Consider the following 15,175-nt stretch of genomic DNA (forward strand, 5'->3'; position numbering starts at 1 on the left):
ATAAGGATATTGGTTTGTTGGATTTTGAAATTTTCTTCTCTCTACTTAGTCTCTGTTGCCTCCAAGTTCCTTTTGTTCATTTGTTTTCATCACTGTTTTTTGTATTAGATGCTTTCTCAATTTCTGGTGACCCCTGAGTGTTTGCTCATACTTAAGAATTGGAAGTAAAAAAAGGAAGACCCAGAGTACACAGGTGAGTCTTGTTGGCTGGGATCTTCATTTTAGGGTGATTTGGCCGGGCTGTGTTGTTGTGAAAGGTAGCTTAGGTCTGAGCTCTTAGATTGGTCCTATTCCCCAGATAAGAATCTTCCAATGACTTGCTTGGAAGAGATAGTCTGGCTGCCATTACCTGGAAGCTGAGTGGGGAAAGAAACCAGGGCCTCATCATTCATTATGAAAATATCCACTTAATACCTCTGTTTTGAGTACATTACTTCTACTCTCTATTGTAACTGATTTTGTCCTGTCCAGAGATCCTCTGTTTTGCCATCTTCAAAGGGGGAAAACAACCCTTGAGTCTTATAAGAGGAGAAGAGCAGTGATTAAGCTGATCAGAGTTGGGGCATGGATCTGGGAGTTATGATGATTACTCAACACACTTTCAACCAATTCTCACATTTTTACCACTTATGCAAGTATATGACACTATCAATTTTTGAGCATTTTTCTTTTTCTCTACAGTGTAATGGTTACTTCTCAGATTCCCTCACTACTAAGACAGGATCTACCTTCCTTGTTCTGCTAAGGTAGTTGCCACTCACATCTGTTTCCTAGCATCCAGAACCTTCATATTAGATAAAGATCTCTTAAAGTATATCCATTTAGTGTCATTTTAGTGGGATTTGAGGAAGGAGAAAATAGTAATGCATTTGTTAAATCCACCGTGTTTACCTATTTAAACCTAATTATAACTTTCTATGGCTGAAAAAAAAGAGATCCATAATAGCCTGTTGTTTGCCTTCTATGTACTTTAAAACGCTTCCTTCCCCAATATGTGGCTGTTTATCGATTGCTAATGAAACAGGACCACTTTACAATTGTTGATACTGGTAAGATATATTATTCTTATATGCAAATGAGTGATCTTGTGAAAAAGCAAGGTAACTCAAGAACTGTGCTCTGATGTCACTGTGAGAATATTATATTAACAAGTTAATAATAGTCCACAATTTTGCCCTTAGCCATGGCCACCATGCAAACTGTGGCATTTTGTTCTAGCACTCTCATCTACCTTTTAAGAAATCTCCCAATATATGTATTTTCAGTGGGAGATAGTAGCCAACTTGGCCTTGACAGATTCAGGGGACATATGGCTTTGGATCTTCCTATTGGACACTGTCCTGCACTTTGTCATGCAAGGTTGTGAGGTCAGATCTATCACAGAGGCAGAGGCCTTGTTGTCCTCTTAGGTGACCATTGCCATGGTTTCTGTTGCTCAGCCTGGTCATACCGTCTGCCCTGAGATTATTCCCATTTCTCGAGTGGGGCCATCTGGCCTCTCATCAATTCGGTCAGCCCTGATGACCTTCTAATAAATTTCCTTTTTGCTTAAGATAGCCAGCCATGATTCAGTCACTTGCAGACAAAACCCTTGACTGATAAACATGGCAACAAAAGGAAGGCTATTTGCAAGTGCCACCGGAGGCTGGATGCTGAGATGGATAGACACAGTTCAACAAGTCTTCGGAAAATAAATTGAAAATTCTTGCCGCATTAGGAATGGATGGCCGGTATCCCCTGCCTATGAAAATCATGGTCGACGTTTTACAATCTCTGCTGCTTACAGTCTAAGAGTAGATCAGTGCTCACTTCTGTGCCTCTAAAACCCCATGTTTGTTTTATCAGTGCCAAAGAAAATGACTCACTAATGAGTACCAGATTTGCCTTTGTCTGAAACGCCAAGAGAGTTGTTTAGTGATATGTGGGAATACTCCCTGAAAAACAGCATAAGTCTAAGAGTCCATAATAAATTAGGTGGGAAACAAAAGTCATTTTTGGTCGGCCAATATTATATTACTCCTATACATTCAGTTAAATACGTTCAATTTGACTTATAAGAGTTACTTGAGGTTGGCAGCAATCTAAAACGCACACACAACATCTTAAAATATTACAAGTACTAAAGAAATGCGTGAAACGAGCTTAATGTAAAAATAATTTGAACAATACAGAAATATATAAAGTGAAACCAGAAAGGCCTCTTCCCTAATCCTTTCTCCCCAATCTACCTCCAATCCCATTCCCTCGCCATACGTAATGTATATGTTATCCTTACATATTTCTACACACCTTTGTAGATCTACATTTTTACATGTTTGTAACCTTATTATACGTGTTACTCTGTGACATGTTTTCATTTATCCAATACATCTTAGTGATCTTTTCATGTAAATACATATAGATCTCCTCCATTCTTTTTAATGATTACAGAGTATAAATAATATGGCTAGGGCTTCCCTGGTGGCACAGCGGTTGAGAGTCCACCTGCCGATGCAGGGGACACGGGTTCGTGCCCCAGTCCAGGAAGATCCCACATGCTGCGGAGTGGCTGGGCCCGTGAGCCATGGCCGCTGAGCCTGTGCATCCAGAGCCTGTGCTCCGCAACGGGAGAGGCCACAACAGTGACAGGCCCGCGTACTGCAAAAAAATAATAATAATAATAATATGGCTAAACACAATTAACTTGGTGAGTCCCACATTTATGAACTTTGGTTGTTTTGATTTTTCTCTATACAAACAACGCTAACATGCATATCCTGTGTTTTATATTTCTGTATGCATTTAAGTTTTTTGTATGATAAACTATTCCCAGCAGTAGAATTGTTGGTTAAAGGCTGTGCATGTTTAACACTTTGAAAGATCCTGCCCCCCCAAAAGATCTCCTATGACTTTAATTTGCATTTCTATGTTTACTGGTGGGTTTGAGCATCTACAGTCATGTCTTGTTTGTGAAATTGCCTGTTTATACTATTTGTGCACTTTCCTGTTGGGTTGGTTATCTCTTTCTTGTTGATTTGATTGAAAAACATATTTATAATGAACCATGTTCATTCTGTGCAGTAGAAGTCTATAAACAAACGGCAGTTTTACCTCCTTACCCCCATTTGCCTTAATTGAAGCAATATAAAAGCCTAATGGCTTACTCAACTTTTTAAACTGCAATGTCAAGGAGTCAATCAGCGCCAGCCATAGGCATTAATCCAACTTGTACTATATGTCACAAAGTAATTTAAAAAGACAAAAATATGACTGAAATAGTATTCTCTAGATAGCTCTTTTAAATTATATACATTTAATTTAAAAATTAGGGTATTTGGAGACCTAGATAAATTTATTCTAAAATTTATATGGAAAGGCACAGTCCTAAAATAACTAAAACCATCTTGAGGAAGATGAATAAAGTGGGAGGAATCACTCTATCTGATATTATGGCCTACCAAGTAGCTGTAGTGATCAAGGCAATGTGGTACTAGCTGAGGGGTAGACACATAGATAAATAGAAGCCAGAAATAGACTCACAGAAATATGTCCAACTAATTTTTTAAAATAAATTTATTTATTTTATTTTCGGCTGCGTCGGGCCTTCGTTGCTGTGCGCAGGCTTTCTCTAGTTGCAGTGCGCAGGCTTCTCAATGCAGTAGATTCTCTTGTTGTGGAGCACGGGCTCTAGGTGCACAGGCTTCAGTAGTTGTGGCTTACGGGTTCTAGAGCGCAGGCTCAGTAGTTGTGGCTCATGGGCTTAGCTGCTCTTCAGCATGTGGGATCTTCCCGGACGAGGGCTCAAACCCGTGTCCCCTGCATTGGCAGGCGGATTCTTAACCACTGTGCCACCAGGAAAGCCCTGTTCAACTAATTTTTGACAAACATGAAAAAGTAATTCAATTGAGGAAAAATAGGAATAGACTTTTGTTACTGAACCGGGCTTGTTTTGCCTGATGCACAACAAGGTTTGTAGCAAAGAGAGGGTTTATTCCCAAGGCAGACTGAGGGAGGAGAGACAGGAGAACAAATCTCAAATCCGCCTGCCTGAAGGCGGGGGGCTTGGAGCATTTATAGGGTAAAGAATAAAGAAACAGGGCAGTCTGAGGTATAGGGAGCGTGGGGAGTGTGAGGAAAGGTGACTGGGAAAAGGTGTAATAATCGTGTTTCTGTACAAGCACGACTAAGCTATAGGCTTCTGCACATCCCAGAGGTCACCGAGTGGACACTTTTGTGGGCCAAATTGAAGAGTTGGTGGTCCCATCCAGTCTTAACCAGCTCAGCTGGAACTAGACACAGCTGACTCTTGGCTTAAATGAACTACCTGCAGCTGACTCCAAGTTTGTGGAATGATTACTCAGGCAAACATCTTTCTGTTCAGGCTATGTTCAGCTTGGAGGACATGCAAGTCTTTTGTAGCAACAATTAAAATCCCTTGATTAGTGAAGGCATGTAATAGGGGAAATAGATTTAACTAATGACTATCCCCAAAATGGTGCTAAAGCAACTGGATATCCATAGGTCAAAAAAGGAACCGAGACTTAAACGTCACATCTTATTAAAAATTAACTCAAATGGATTATGTACTCAAAGGCAAAATGTAAAACCAAACTTTTAGGGAAACCATAAAACAAAAACATGAGAAAACCTTCAGAATCTAAGACTAGGCAGAGACTTCAGGATCAAAGGACTAGGTCTTAGATTGGACCCTAAAACACTATCTGTAAAAAGGAAAAACTAGTAAATTGGCCCTCATCAAAATGAAAAAAATTTTTCCTTTGCTCTAGGAAAAATGCTGTTAATGGGATGAAAAGGCAAGCTACTAACTGGGAGAAAACTTTGGAATTCATATATCTGACAAAGGACTAGTATCTAGAATAGATAAAGAACTCTCAAAACTCAATAGTAAAAAACCAAATACTCCAATTAGAAAAATAGGCAAACATATGAATAGAATGTATAACTCACTGAAGGAAGTAGATAGTTGGCAAATAAGCACATTTAGATGTTCAACATCATTAGCCATTAGAAAATACAAATTTATGGGCTTCCCTGGTGGCACAGTGGTTAAGAATCTGCCTGCCAAAGCAAGGGACGCAGGTTCGAGCCCTGGCTGGGGAAGATCCCACATGCCGCGGAGCAACTAAACCCATGTGCCACAACTACTGAGCCTGAGCTCTAGAGCCTGCGAGCCACAACTACTGAGCCCACGTGCCACAACTACTGAAGCCCTGTGCCTGGAGCCTGTCCTCCGCAACAAGAGAAGCCACAACAATGAGAAGCCCGGGCACTGCAACAAAGAGTTGCCCCCGCTCACCGCAACTAGAGAAAGCCCGCGCACAGCAACAAAGACCCAACACAGCCAAAAATAAATAAATAAATTTCTAAAAAAAAAAGAAAATACAAATTTAAAACTGTAATGAAATATCACTATACATCTATCAGAATGACTATAATTAAAAATAATGACAACACCAAATGCTGATGAGAATGCATATAAACTGGAATGCTCATACGTTGCTGGTAGGAATATAAAATGGTAAGCCCATTCTAAAAACAGATTGGTGGTATCTTATAAAATAAAACATGCAAAGACAACCCTCAGAATGGGAGAAAATATTTGCAAAGTCTGATAAGGATCTAGTATCCAAAATATATAAAGAACTCTTACAACTCATCAATAAAAAGGCAACCCAATTTAAAATATGAGAAAAGGATCTGAACAGACATTTCTCCAAAGAAGATATACAAATGGCCAATAAGCACATGAAAAGATGCTCAATATCACTAGTGATCAGAGAAATGCAAATCAAAACCACGATGAGATACCACTTCATACCTACTAGGATGGCTAGAATTAAAAAGTCAGATAATAACAAGTGTTGATGAAGATGTGGAGAAATCAGAACCTTTATAACACTGCTGGTGAGAATGTCAAATGGTGCAGCCACCTTGGAAAACAAGGTGGCTGCACCATTTGAAGTTCCTCAAAAATTTAAACATGGAGTTACCATATGACCCAGCAATTCCACTCCCAGGTATATGCCCAAGAGAAACACATATATATGCTCATGCAGAAACTTGTACATGGATGTTCATAGCAGCATTATCCATATAGCAAAAGATAGCAACAAGCCAAATGTCCATCAGCTGATGAGTGGATCAACAAAATGTGCTGTATCTATATAATGGAATATTATTCAGCCATAAAAGGAACAAAGTACTACTTGTTAAAACATGAATGAACCTTGAAAACATGCTCAGTGAAAGAAGCCAGTCACAAAATCCCCACATAATTACATATATATGAAATGTCCAGAAGGGGCAAATATAGAGATAGAAATTAGATTAGTGGTTGTTTAGGATTGGAGGGTTGGGGAGACTGGGGAGTGATAGCCTAGGGATGTGGGGTATCTTTTTGAGGTGATGAAAATGTTTTAAAATTCATTGTACTGATGGTTGCACAACTCTGTGAATACACTAAAAATCATTGAGTTGTACACTTTAAATGGGTGAATTATATTTCAATAAAACTGTCACAAAAAATACCTAAACATTCAACCACTATATGACCCCAAAATTGTACTCTTGGGCACTTATCTTAGAGAAATGGGAAGTGTACATCACTTAAAAATTTGTACCAAAATGTTCATAGCAGCTTTATCTGTAAGATCCAAACCCAGAAAGAACACTGATGTCCTTCAAACAAACTGTGACACATCTATTCCTTGGAGTACTACTCAGGAATAAAAAAGAATGAATTATTGTGAATCACAGCAACTTGGACAAATCTCCAGGGAATTATGCTGAATGAATAAATCGAATCCTCAAAGTTCACATACTGTATGATTTCATTTATAAAAAAATTCTATAATGACAAAATTATACAAATGGAGAACTAATTGGCCATTGCCAGGGGTCAGGGGATGGGGTCGGGGGAGGCAGAGGGAGGTGGGTATGGCTATAAAAGGCCGATGTGAGGCATCTTTGTGGTGAGGGGCCTGTCCGTTTCTTGACTGTATCAATGTCAGTATCCTGGTTGCGATGTTGTACCATAGTTTTGCAAGATGTTCCCATTGAGAGAAACTGGGTAAAGGGAATATGGGATCCTTCTGTATTATTTCCTACAACTGCATGTGAACCTATAATTTTCTCGAAATTAAAAGTTTAATTAAAGGAAAAAAGACTAGGCACAATGAGGGCAGGAGTTCTGTATAATATTTAACAGAAAAATCGATTAGTAAAAAAATTATGGTAGATATCTTCAAGTCAATTATATATTCAGAAAAGTTCCTTCTTGGAAAGGAAGTTTTCATTTCAACAACTTTAATTTCTTTTAATTAAATTAAATTTTTTTTTTTTGGCTGTGCCATGTGGCTTACGGGATCTTAGGTCCCCGACCAGGGATTGAAGTCGGGCCCTCAGCAGGACCACCTAACCACTGGATCACCGCAGAATTCCCTAAATTTAGTTTTAAATTTTTATCAGAGTTTTAGAAGTCAGACAGTTCTAGGGGCTTCCCTGGTAGTGCAGTGGTTAAGAATCCGCCTGCCAATGCAGGGGACACAGGTTCGAGCCCTGGTCCTAGAAGATCTCATGTGCTGCGGAGCAACTAAGCCCGTGCAGCACACCTACTGAGCCTGAGCTCTAGAGCCCGTGAGCCACAACTACTGAGACTGCATGCCACAACTACTGAAGCCCGCACGCCTAGAGCCCATGCCCCACAACAAGGGAAGCCACCGCAATGAGAAGCCCACGCGCCTCAACGAAGAGTAGCCCCTGCTCACTGCAACTAGAGAAAGCCTGTGCGCAGCAACGAAGACCCACTGCAGCCAAAAATAAATTAAATAAAATTTTTTTAAATAGTTAAAAAAAAAAGTCAGACAGTTCTATATGACAAGATATAGCGATCTTTTGCCTGACCTCTCTTTAATCTAATCTGCCCCACCCCTTCAATTCCTACTTTGAGTCAATCATTTTAGATACTTTCAGTAGTTTCTTTAGGTATTTACCTCTGCCTTTCTATTATAAAATGCTTATACTACTATTTCTTAAGCTTTTACTTTTAGTGATTATCCATTGATTGTCTACCATAAAAAGTAAGGATTTACGGGCTTCCCTGGTGGCTCAGTGGTTGAGAGTCCGCCTGCCGATGGTGCCCCGGTCCGGGAGGATCCCACGTGCCGCGGAGCAGCTGGGCCCGTGAGCCATGGCCGCTGAGCCTGCGCGTCCGGAGCCTGTGCTCCGCGACGGGAGAGGCCACAGCAGTGAGAGGCCCGCGTACCGCAAAAAATAAATAAATAAATAAATAAGGATTTAGCTCTCGTATCTCCTTCCTATCATCTCCACACTTCCCCACCCGCATCCTCCCAATATAATTATACCAGAAATATAAACAAATATTTAAGTGCTTACACTATTGTGACTATGTAAATACTCTCCTTAGCTGAGCCAGGTAGTATACTGTGGTTAAATACCCATTCTTGTACATGGTGAATATTTTCTCTGAAGATAACATCAATACTTGCCTTTTTTCCTGTTTGTTTAGTTTTCTTTGTATATATTGTTATTTCAGCTCTAAACTTCCCACAGAATAATAAGGCTGCTTTCAATATAGGCAAACATATTAACTAAACTATCTGTTCAAATTTGCTTGGAGACATCTCTCCTAAAACCCTCTGCAGAGGAGGGAAGGTCTGTTACCTGGCTGTGCAGGGGTGGGGAGGAGATCTAGTGGTTGAACTGCTTTTATGCAAGCCACCGGCCTCTTGTTTTCAGACTCGTCTGTTTCCCACATTCAGAGACAACTTGTGGCTCTAATTTCTGGGCTTTGAAGGATTTGGCAGCCTAATCAGCATGCTTCTTGGCATCCTCCATCCTCCCTCTTACGGCACATTTCTTCTTCCTCTAAGTCAGTTATCCTAATTCTGTTTTGTTAATGTCTCTTAGCTATTATCTCCTCTCCCATCCTCACTATGCTTGTAAATTTTTGAGGTTTTCTTTTAAAAAATTTTTTACCATGATTTCAGTGAGATTTTTGGGTAAGGGCAATGAGGGTCAATAGGTGTTTTGCTTTGCCATATTTGAATGGCAGTCCAAACTTCTTGCATTCGAATATGAATATAAATGGTGATTGCTTCCCAATGATCAAGCTTATGGAACGCTTACATTCTTAGGGCACCAGAAGACAGCTGTGGCTCTGCCTGCTAATTGTTCTCCACGGATTTCTGGCCAATGGAAAATAAAGAATTGATGAATACTAATTCTGCTACCTGGCACATACACATGGACAACGTGGATGAAGGAAGCACCCTAGAGATGGCAGAGCAACAAAGTAAAAAATTTGGATCCTTGACACTATGATGCTCTCACATACTTGTGCTTGGAAATTATGTGGGAGAGAAGCTTACTTTAACTTCTGTTTTATACAAACTTCTCTTATTGGTTTTTATTTAGTTATTTGGTTGGTTTACTGCCACCAAACCAGTATCTTACATAATTAACACAATATTTTTTGCTAAGAAAGTCAAGGATATGAGAACAATCATGAATAGGAAGGCAGAAAAAGAGGAGAAAGAAAAAAGAAATATTAAGAATACGTTTTTCCCCCCCAAAATGAGGATAAGCATATGGCAGGTGGGGCAGTGTGGTAGCAATGAGTCAAGTGGAGAGTGGGAAGCCCTTGGGGTCATAGAGACCTATGTGAACCCCATCTCTGTCATTCATGGGCTCTGTGGGGCACAGTAGCTTACCCATCACAGCAGCACAGTACCATTCTTGGGCAATTCACTCAGCTAGAGGGTAGCTGGAAAGGTGTTTTTAGAGAAAACTGGTGGGGGAGAGGCTTTCAACTACCCTTACTTGTATTGTGGGCTTCCTCCACTATCGCTGCCATTCCTACTTGTTCCTAGGAAAACAAATCGTGAAATGAAAAAATCTAAATAAAAGAAGTAAAATTTAAAATAATTAATATTACAGAAATAAAGAAAATATCTGAAGGATAACTTTAATCAGATTTTAAACTCTGGAATAAAAAGATTAAAATCAGGGCTTCCCTGGTGGCGCAGTGGTTGACAGTCCGCCTGCTGATGCAGGGGACACGGGTTCGTGCCCCGGTCCGGGAGGATCCCACATGCCGCGGAGCGGCTGGGCCCGTGAGCCATGGCCGCTGAGCCTGCGCGTCCGGACCTTGTGCTCCGCAACGGGAGAGGCCATAACAGGGAGAGGCCATAACAGTGAGAGGCCCGCGTACCGCAAAAAAAAAAAAAAAAAGATTAAAATCAGTTAAACATAAAAGAAAATATGTCATGACATAAAAATAAAAATTAGGGGGCTTCCCTTGTGGCGCAATGGTTGAGAATCTGCCTGCTAATGCAGGGGACACGGGTTCGAGCCCTGGTCTGGGAAGATCCCACATGCCGCGGAGCAACTAGGCCCGTGAGCCACAACTACTGAGCCTGCGCGTCTGGAGCCTGTGCTCCACAACAAGAGAGGCCACGACAGTGAGAGGCCCGCGCACTGCGATGAAGAGTGGCCTCCGCTTGCCACAACTAGAGAAAGCCCTCACACAGAAACAAAGACCCAACACAGCCAAAAATAAAAATAAATAAATTAAAAGAAGGCTCAACATTTTAAAAATAAAATAAAAAAAATAAAAATTAGATAAATTGAAAGATAGAAACTACAAAGATAATTAAATCAGAATAAATTATAAATACAATTTTTAAAACAATGTAAATGTGCCATGGTATATCCTCAGTAATAAAGAGTAAAATCATAGTTGGAAAAAAATGTTTTTCCTATGAGTGATTTTATACTTCATTAAAATAAAACATCACTCCTTTAAAATTTAGAGTATCAAAATTCTCATTCTGCTTTTGGAAATCTTTCTAAAAAGATCTCTATGCACCATGTAACTTTGATTTTTTTCTTTAATATAAAAATATTGGCGAAAAAATAGCATTATGTTCTACTTGGTAGTTGACTAATCTTAGGTTTATTTTTATTATTAGTGAAAAATGGAACTCTCTCTTCCATTCTTATATCTTAGTCAGACATGATATCATGCAAGCTGATTGCATTAAAATAGTTTTTCTCTGGTGATTCATCATCTTTCTCATTTTTTGCACCACCATGTCTAAGTTCTTGGGTTGGAAGAAGATGACGTTAGACTGATATGTTTTATTTAACATTGATTAAAAGAGTTCAGATTATTGATATTACAACTTTTGTTTTTAAGAACTAAGCCTAGATTACTTTTATTTTTATTTATTTATTTTATTTATTTTTGGCTGTGTTGGGTCTTCATCGCTGCGAGCAGGCTTTGTCTAGTTGTGGCAAGCGGGGGCTACTCTTCATTGTGGTACATGGGCTTCTCATTGTGGAGGCTTCTCTTGTTGCAGAGCATGGGCTCTAGGTGTGCGGGCTTCAATAGTTGAGGCATGCGGCCTCAGTAGTTGTGGCTCTTGGGCTCTAGAGCACAGGCTCAGTAGTTATGGTGCATGGGTTTAGTTGCTCCACGGCATGTGGGATCTTCCCAGACCAAGGCTCGAACCTGCGTCCCTTGCATTGGCAGGCAGATTCTTAACCACTGCACCACCAAGGAAGTCCTAGATTACTTTTTAAAGACGTATGTTTATTTTTGCTCTATTATTCTTTTAATGGAAGTATAATTTACATAAAATGCTCAGACCTTAGATGTCTTCTTCAAGGAGTCTTGACAAAACAAGACACAGAACATTTTCAGCTCTGCAGAATTCTTCCTGATGCTCATTTCCAGGCAATACCCTTCAAACATCCTGCGTTAAACATTGTTCTAATTTCTGTCATCACAGATGAGTTTTACCTGTTTTAGGATATCATATAAATGGAATCCTATAGTGTATATTCTTTTGCAGCTATTTTCTTTTGCTCAACATAACTGAGTAAAATTTTTGAGATTCATCTATGTTTCTGTGTATATCAGTAGTTTGTTCTTTTTTATTACTGAGTAGTATTCCATTGTACGAAAATAATACAATTTAAAAATCTATTTTCAATCAGTATTGTGAAAATGACTATACTACCCAAGGCAATCTACAGTTTCAATGCAATCCCTAACAAATTACCAATGACATATTTCACAGAATTAGAAAAACAAATTTTACAGGTTGTATAGAAACACAGAAGACCCTGAACAGCCAAAGCAATCTTGAGAAAGGAAAATGGAGCTGGAGGAATCAGGCTCTCCAACTTCAGACTATACTACAAAGCTACAGTAATCAAGACAGTATGGTACTGGGACTTTCCTGGCAGTCCAGTGGTTATGACTTTGCACTACCAATGCAAGGGCCCAGATTTGATCCCTGGTCAGGGAACTAGATCCCACATGCATGCACAACTAAGAGTCCACATGCCACAACTAAAAGATCCCATGTGCTGCAACTAAGACCTGGCACAGCCAAAAAAAAAAAAAAAAAAAAAAAGAGACAATATGGTACTGGCACAGAAACAGAAATACAGATCAATGGTACAGGATAGAAAGCCCAGAGGTAAACCCATGCACCTGTGGTCACCTAATCTGTGACAAATGAGGCAAGAATATTCAGTGGAGAAAAGGCAGCCTCTTCAATAAATGGTGCTGGGAAAACTGGACAACTACATGTAAAAGAATGAAATTAGAACACTACCTAACACAAAAATAAACTCAAAATGAATTAAAGACCTAAATGTAAGACTAGACACTATAAAACTCTTAGAGGAAAACACTCTTTGACATAAATCACAGCAAGATTTTTTATGACCCACCTTCTAGAGTAATGAAAATAAAAACAAAAATAAGCAAATGGGACCTAATTAAACTTAAAATCTTTTGCACAGCAAAGGAAACCATAAACAAGATGAAAAGACAACCCTCAGAATGGGAGAAAATATTTGCAAATGAAGTAACGGACAAAGGATTAATCTCCAAAATACACAAACAGCTCATGCAGCTCCATATCAAGAAAACAATCAAAAAATGAGTGGAAGACCTAAATAGACATTTCACCAAAGAAGACATACAGATGGCCAACAAACACATGAAAAGGTGCTCAATATCACTAATCATTAGAGAAATGCAAATCAAAACTACAGTAAGGTATCACCTCACACTGGTCAGAATGGCCATCATCAAAAAATCTACAAACAATAAATGCTGGAGAGGGTGTGGAGAAAAGGGAACCCTCCTGTAATGTTGGTGGGAATATAAATTGATACAGCCAGTGTGGAGAACAGTATGGAGGTTCTTTAAAAAGCTAAAAATAGAACTACCACATGACCCAGCAATCCCACTACTAGGCATATACTCTGAGAAAACCGTAATTCAAAAAGACACATGTACCCCAATGTTCATTGCAGCACTATTTACAATAGCCAGGACATGGAAGCAATCTAAGTGTCCATCAACAGATGAATGGATAAAGAAGACATGGTACATATATATCATGGAATATTACTCAGCCATAAAAAGAAATGAAATTGGGTCATTTGTAGAGGTGTGGATGGACCTAGAGCCTGTCGTACGGAGTGAAGTAAATCAGAAAGAGAAAAACAAATACTGTGTATTAATGCATATATGTGGAATCTAGAAAAATGGTACAGATGAACCTGTTGGCAGGGCAAGAATAGAAATGCAGATGAAGAGAATGGACATGTGAACACAGGGGAAAGGGGAGGGTGGGATGAATTAGGAAAATAGTTTTGACATAAATACACTACCATGTGTAAAGTAGATAGCTAGTGGGAACCTGCTGTATAGCACAGGGAGCTCAGCTTGGTGCTCTGTGATGACCTAGATGGGTGGGGTGGGGAGAGGAGGTCCAAGAGGGAGGGGCTATATGTATACGTACAGCTGATTCACTTCATTGTACAGTAGAAACTAACACAGCATTGTAAAGCAATTATACTCCAATAAAATTTTTTTTTACTCTATTTTCCATGGATAGATGTGGTAGGCAGCTTCTGGCATGGTTCCCAGTGATCCTCACGTCTTGATATTCATAGTCTTGTGGAATCCCCTCCCTTCAAGTGTGGGTTGGACCTCGTGATTTTCTTCTAATGAAAAGAATATAACAAATGTGGTGGAATGTTGCTTCTAAGAGTTGGGTATAAAGGACTTGACTTCCATGTCTCTCTCTAGTTTTTCTTTCTTGCTTGCTTTAAAGAAGCAAGCTGCCATGTTGTAAGCTACCCTATGGAGAAGTCTACATGGCAAGGAACTGAGGGAGACCTCCCACCAGCAGCCAGTGAGGAACTCTGGCCGTCATTCCAACAGCCTGTGAGGAACTGAATCTTGCCAACAACCATGAGAATAAGCTTGGACATGGATCCTTCCCCAGGTCAAGCCTTGAGATGATGGCAGCCCAAATCAACACCTTCATTGAAGCCTTGTAAGAGAAAAGACGACTTCTTTTTGGTGAGATTCTTTATCCACAGAAACTGTGAGATAATAAATGTTGTTTTAATCCACTAAATTTCCAGGTAACTTGTTATGCGGCAGTGGGTAACTGTTTCAATAGGCATTTAGGTTGTTTCCAGTTTGGAGACTATTATGAATAAGACTGCTATGATTATTCTTGTAGACTTTTTGTGAATATGTTTTATTTAAAATGTGTTTCTTGTAAATAGCATAGAGTTGGGTTTCCTTCCACCGCCTCTGCCCCCCGCCACCCTCGTCTGACAACCTCTAGCTTTTAATTGGCATGTTTAGTTCGTTTGAACTTAATGTAATTATTGATATGGTTGGGTTTAAGTTTATCATTTCATCATTTAGTTTCTATTTGTTTTAGTTATTTTATGTTTCTCTGTTTCTCTTTTTTTGCCTTCTTTTGGGTGATATCAATTAGTATTTAATATTTCATTCTTTCTAATCTATTAACATTTTTAGCTACACCTCTTTAGTGTTATTTTTTAGTGGTTGCTCTAGAGATTAAAATATTCATTTTTAATTTAACTCTAACTTCAAATAATATTTTACTGTTTAACCAACAATGGGGGAATTTTACAACTGTGTAATTCTATTTACTATCCCTGTCTTTTGTGCTTTTATTGTTATATGTGTTACTTCTACAATATATTGCTCTACTTTTTGCTTTAAATATATGTAAATATATTTAAAGCAAAAAGAATAACAATGATATATGGCTTTACATATATTTAAAGCAAAAAGTATAGCAAT

At 39.1% G+C, this 15,175-nt stretch overlaps 1 long non-coding RNA gene across 1 annotated transcript in view; it reads left to right on the forward strand.

The window, feature by feature from the left end:
• The window catches only part of LOC113633355 (uncharacterized), a 91,727-nt gene that overhangs the window by 61,039 nt on the left and 15,513 nt on the right, over window positions 1-15,175 (forward strand). Inside the window, exons 3-4 of the long non-coding RNA XR_003438155.1 lie at window positions 109-193; window positions 14,163-14,413. This is a non-coding gene — a long non-coding RNA (uncharacterized LOC113633355). The remainder of the gene's footprint in view (window positions 1-108; window positions 194-14,162; window positions 14,414-15,175) is intronic.

The sequence above is a fragment of the Aethalodelphis obliquidens genome, unplaced genomic scaffold (genome assembly GCF_003676395.1).
Source record: "Aethalodelphis obliquidens isolate GAN/ISIS:26980383/991018 unplaced genomic scaffold, ASM367639v1 scaffold2, whole genome shotgun sequence".
NCBI lineage: Eukaryota > Metazoa > Chordata > Mammalia > Artiodactyla > Delphinidae > Aethalodelphis > Aethalodelphis obliquidens.